The sequence below is a fragment of the Aythya marila genome, assembly GCF_965140915.1.
Source record: "Aythya marila genome assembly, chromosome: 2".
NCBI classification, from domain to species: Eukaryota; Metazoa; Chordata; class Aves; order Anseriformes; family Anatidae; genus Aythya; species Aythya marila.
The window spans coordinates 17761984-17767983 of NC_139043.1; the positions used below are offsets into that span (position 1 = coordinate 17761984).

General features: G+C 42.7%; 1 protein-coding gene across 1 annotated transcript in view; it reads right to left on the reverse strand.

Moving 5' to 3' along the window:
- APBB1IP (amyloid beta precursor protein binding family B member 1 interacting protein) overlaps positions 1 to 3001 on the reverse strand; it is a 62386-nt gene extending 59385 nt beyond the window's left edge. Inside the window, exon 1 of the mRNA XM_082755057.1 lies at positions 2852 to 3001. The gene's annotated coding sequence lies outside the window, so the exon portion shown is untranslated. The remainder of the gene's footprint in view (positions 1 to 2851) is intronic.
- Positions 3002 to 6000: the final 2999 nt, after the last annotated feature.

The following is a 6000-nucleotide window of genomic DNA, read 5'->3' on the forward strand; positions in this document are numbered from 1 at the left end:
AGTTGACATAACTTCTGGTAGCAAAAATTATGATAACAATTAGCTAGCCACGGATCTAAAAGGTCACTTTACTGGAAGAAAGGCTTTGAAACTAATGACAGAGTTACACTTTTGCAACAGTCATTATCAAGCTAGTTTGTGAATTCCCACGTTAAAGTACTAAGTCAGATCTAAGTTATTTCTGTTTCCCTTTCATTCACAGGTCAGAAGCAATTCTATAAATTAATATTAAGGGGTGGCGAGGAACAGATGTTCATGCAGATGCTCAGAAGTCTCCCACAGAAACTTAGGGAGGACATAGGCACCCTGGTCTCCTTCAAGTTGCAGCTACTACCTTCTACTCTGGCAGCTGAGCTGGTAGTATCTAGGGTAGCCATGAATCAACAGGCTGGATGATAAGGAAAACTGGCTAAAACATTTTCATTTCCAAGAGCAATTTTACTGTACCATGGGTCATTCCTAATCATGAAGAGACATATGGCAGAGTTTCTGTGAAATTTGCATCTGACTTCATCCCAGACTCTTCTTTTTAGTCAATGAAGAGGAAGAAAGGCAATTTTACAGAGCATGATGAGTAGCTGTCTAAAACTGGGCAGTGGAACCAATTTGATAAGTATCTCTCTCTGTTGACGACAAAGGTGACTAAGAACCTCTGGTGATTAACTGAAATGGTTGTGTTTAAAGCTGAGTGAAGAGGATCCTGCCTTGAAGTCCATGTGTTTTGGGAGGTCTGCATGGATGCAAGTCGTCATCATCCTTAGAAACCTTCAAAAAGAGACAAGCTAAAGCTTCTATAACGTTGCAGGCAAACAAAAGGTCTGATTTTCACTTTCGCTCCAAATCAAAACCTGACAAAGGGACGCTGTCATCACAACAAGTCAGATGAGCCTAAAACAAAACAAGTCAAGACACAATGAAGTGAAAGATGGAAAAAAAAAAAAGGTCTGTGGGAAAGAAAAACACCTGTATTTGCAGAGACAGCGAGAAAGGACAGGGTCCTGAATGATAAGCGGTAAAACCAAATTTGGCTACATTCCTGTAAAGCCCCCTCTGAAACATAACCGACTGTTCTTTCGAGAAAATCCATGTTCACACATCTCCTCCTTGAAAGACAGATGTTTGTGAATCTGCAGACAGACAGGTTATCTCTCCTCTCAGCCCCAGCAGCACTCCATGCTGCTGGTTTTCTCAGACATTTTGTAGGGCCAGACGTAACTGCTGATCCCTCCATCAGCCCTACCTCCCCCTTCGCTACATACTGCAGAAGAATAGAAGGAAGGCTTTCTACTTCTTGTTCCTCTCATTGCTGTAAGACACCAGTTCCTTTTCTGCTAAGAGAAAAAAAATGAAACACAGCAAATGTAAAATTTTACTGCTTTAGGGAAATTCATTGCTACCTAAGAAATCTCAGGCCATGTTCACATGTGCTCAGTTAAGAGGTTACAAGACCCAACTGGCCCTTGTGTCCATACTTCTGCCCATCTATACAGCTTACTGCCCTCCCAAATATCTTAGTCTCTAAAGCTTTATTCAGGACCAAGCCTCTATATCGATTCACAGATGCATGAATGTGTGATCTGCTAGACCCTGCTCAATTATAGTAAGAATCAGTCTTTTAATCTGTAAAAAACAAATTAAACTGGAATAAACGTTTGCTAACAATATAAATCGGCACTTCAAAGGCATCATATTCTGCTTGAAGATACAGCAAACCAAATAATCATGAATTCCAACTTGAACAATTAAAACACAATTTATTCAATTATTACTTTGAGGCTTCAGTCATATTTGCCTCCAAATGCCAGAAGTATCTATAGTACCCACAGGGGATATTTAAAGAAGAAAAAGAAGAGGCAGGGAATTATTAAAAATACCATTTCAGAAGCAGTACATTTCTCCAGTTATGTACCCTCCCAGATAGATCCAAATTCCCTGAGAATATAACTCAAGGATCACTCAGCTATCTGTAATGCTCCGGTGATTAACCTCCCAAAGACAAAGCCAAACTGTCTCCATTTAATCCTTGCACAAAGCATGAGGTACAATTAAATTAATAGTCTTGTTAGCAAGCCCACAGGTAAAAACAACAGGTTCAGCAAAAAATTCAATGTGCTTTAAACAGAGCTTTAACCTAGATTCACATTCTTTGCAAAGTTTCTGGAAAAAAAAAAGTTGTAAAGTTAGCGAATCAAATGAGTAGGAGGCTATATACAAGTGAAGCAGGTCATGTAGCATAGCCAGCCCTCTGAAACACTGGGGTTTGTGTGTTTGTCTGTGCTGAAGCAGGTGTGCTAACCGAAGTCCCAAAAACACCACATTTACGGGGCGATCGATGGACAGCGATGCTGCAGGAGTCATATGTGAATGGATACTGTTTAAAAGTTATTTAGGGGCAGCTGAGAAAACACGGATTTCATGTAATTCGCGAAGGGGAACTAGCACCAAAGAGGAAAAATTACTGCCAGAAAACCGAAAACAGAGGTTATGAGGGGGAAGACTTGAGCTGGAGCCCCGCCAGCCCCAGAATCAGCAAAACCTGTGCCAGAAGGCACCTCAGCAAGCCAAACCAAGCCGCCTGTCCCAGGCTCGTGGCATCCCACATCTTTTGCTCGAGGGCTGTATTTCAGCACCCAAATTTCCAGCACCAGGCTGGAAGGAAGGCTCAGCAGCCCCTACCAGGTACATCTTCCCAGCGCGACATCGAACAGATGCAGTAACTTTCCTTTTCGGTGCGCGCTGGGTTGAAACAACACCCCAAGCTTGTGGGGACGGTATTTAGATCTCTGGTCCATCAGCACCACTCCCACCCCACTCCGTTAGGGCGAGAGCCTCCCTCACCCCCCGGTTTTACCTTGGCAGGAGGGCGACGGCAGCCGCCGGCTCCCGGAGGCGCTGCGAGCAGGAGGCTGAGGCGGGCTGGGCTCCGCGGCACCGCCTGAGGGGGGAAATGGGGCCGGCTGCCGGGCTCCCCGGGGCGGCCACCTCAGCGGGAGCCGCCCCGGGGCTCGCAGCGCCGCCCTCCGCCTTCACCCGCCGGGGGCAGCCGGCTCTCAGAGCTTGGGTTCGGCTCGCCCTGATGGGGACACTCGGGGACTCCCCGCCGGAGGCCGGCCCGAGGGCTGTGGTGAGCCGAGGTCCCCGCTGGAGGCTGGGGGGGACCCACAAAATGGAGCCCGAAAGCCCAGGCGGGAGGCGCCGCGTTTCCCACTCCCCTCCAGCCCCTCGTCGCCTCACGGCGAGGCCGGGTGGTGCTCAGACAAAAAGGTGGCTTCTCTTCACCCTGCGTTTGGAAAGACTGTCTATTTTTTAACTTATTTTTTTAATAATGCTGCCTCAAGTCGAAAAAGTTGCTTTTAAGGCATTTCTGCACCTTTCTGTGGCATTGTGAAGTGCTGCTTTGAGGTGTACTAAAATTTCCTTCAATGAATAGGACTAGTTGTATAACACGTTAAATACCCCCTCCCAAAAAAAGGGGAATGTCTCCATCTTGAACTTGTTACTTCAAAGTCAGTTTAGAAAAGTCGTCAGGTACTCTAGCTTAATCTTTGTTGTCAGGTAGTTTAGCTTAATAATTCCGAAGCCATTTATACTGAAACACCAGATTTTGCTCCAAATCAGTGAAGGAATCCTTTGTTAGATTCTTCCAGTACTGCTGGAGGTAAGATAATTATGGCAGAAAGATGGTAGCATTTTAAATTACCCCCACTTCTGCACAGCGAATATGTGTCAATGCTTTAAGGGGTAATTGCTTTGAAAACATCCAACTGAGACGGTTCAGCCATACTTAAGAATGCATTTAGGGAATAGCACATTGTTCTACTCCTGTTATTTAAAAACAAACAAGCAAAAAGTAACAAAAAACACCACCCCCAAGAAAACAAACAAAGAAACAAACAAACCACCAAGCACTGTTTAATTGAGAAGCTGGCTAAAATTTACCAGAGACTTTGCTGAACTACGAACTACATCTTGGGCCAGGCCAAAAAAATACATCAAAATCTGCAAACGTACTAGCATATGAAAAATCATGCACAAAGTTAATAAACTCATATAAGTTCAGCAGCTTGGGAGTCTGAGATCCCATGGATAGTGCATATTTTCTTTTTTACTTTGCTGACGTTCTTTGCAGTTGCTCTTTTGCCTTTTGGGATCACTACGGTGCCAAGGAAAGAGGTAATTTAAAAATGCAGATTGGCAATTAAATATTTATCTTTAAAATCATCCCAAGGTCAATTTTGGAATCTGCACCTTGGAGCAAACGCTTTGCATGTGTTAGAATTATAGCTGATGGTGCATTTTGTTGCCAAAAAGTGTTACTTCACTTCTACGTGTGACCTAGCAGTAATATGGCCACACCCTGACTGTACTAGTGGTTTCTCACTTATTTTAATCTTCCCAAGATACACGACCAAGTTATTAGTATGATAATGTACAAAAATCTATTCTGGTGATGCAAATGAGCCTTTGTTTCCTCTCTGTGTTGTTTTGTTCATTGCTGCCCTCTCTAAGTGTCATGAAATACAGCTGAGAAAGCCAAACGTTAGTATTTTCCTGCTCTCCTTTTACCTAGCTATGACAGATGAGCATCGTTCTCCCTAAGAGGAACAGTGGAGATGAGAAGAGCACAAGGAAAAGAAAAATAAGGAGAAAACAGTGAGAAAATAATAGAAATCCCAGAAAATCTTGAATGCTGTCTGAGGTTTTGGGCTGCATTCAGGAGCATGAGCATCGTGCTCCAGTGGGATGGGTGGAGGCCGTCATGTGTTCATAAGGAAGAAATGTGGTGAGGGAAACGCTGCAGCAGATATGGACCTGATTAATGACATGGTTAGAGAAAGACAACGTTTGTGGCAGGAGCAGGTGGAGATATGTAATGCTTCCTAATTTGTTTTCTCTGTTCTCAGCTAAAATGAACACGTAGCAGAATCATTCCCCCGAATTCCAGCTCTGCCTTCTGCTCTCCTCCAAATGCTTTTTGTTTTGTAATGGAAAGAAGAGGCACGCTCCCCACCCACATAACAATTGTGTGTTTAACAGCAGTTGCATGACTCAAGATTTAACGCATGCAATTGCAAATTGCTCTTTTCCTTTTCTTATCACTGGAGAGCAGATCGCTGGGTAGATATGCTGTCATTATACACCCTCGGCTCTGGGAGCGTTGTTAATCTGCAGAGTCCTTGTGGATTGCATTTACTGTAATGTAAGTTTCCATTAAGCAGAAGATAAATTAGAGTTAAAGCAGAACATCTGTTTTTGAAAGGGAACAAAGAGAAATGTTTTTAATGTTGGGAAACCAAAACTCCACTGGCAAAAATGGAATATTTTAGTGTAGGTGCACTTCTTTAAGTTTCATTAACATCACTTTTTGCACTGATAATGGTCAGCTTTTCAGGCTGACCTTCATTTTCTCACGGGGCAAATGTGACACTGTGTTGACTGTGATCTTACCTGCCATGAGTAATGCATGATCAGCCCATAGACCTCATTGTTATCAATGAGAAGGTGGCTGCAAAAGTATAAGATATTGCCAAGCCACTGTGCCACTGGCCAACATTTAAAAATAAAAATAAAATATATAAATTAATCATCTAAATGATGGAGTATCCTCTTTTGAAGTAGCCCTTTGTAGACATGTTGAAGATCTTTAGCACGGTGATTGGAATATCCTCTGGAGTATACCAGATTTCACTAAGACAGCAGTTTTTTTTTTTTTTTTTTTTTTCAGGAAACCTTGAAGAGGTTGCAATTTGTGCAAAATGAATCACAGCACCACAACAGACTGATGTCAAGTAAGAGCATTTGGAAATTTTTGTATCTCTGCTTGGGATATTCCTAGATGATAAAGCAGAAGGTATAGGGATAATCAAGTAGCAAGTACAGGTTTTGTGTTCTTCCATTAGGATTTAATTCTATTGCAGTTATATATATATATATATATATATATATATATATATTCCTTTGTGATTATGCAGTAATGCAGAGAAACTGTAAACTATTAAA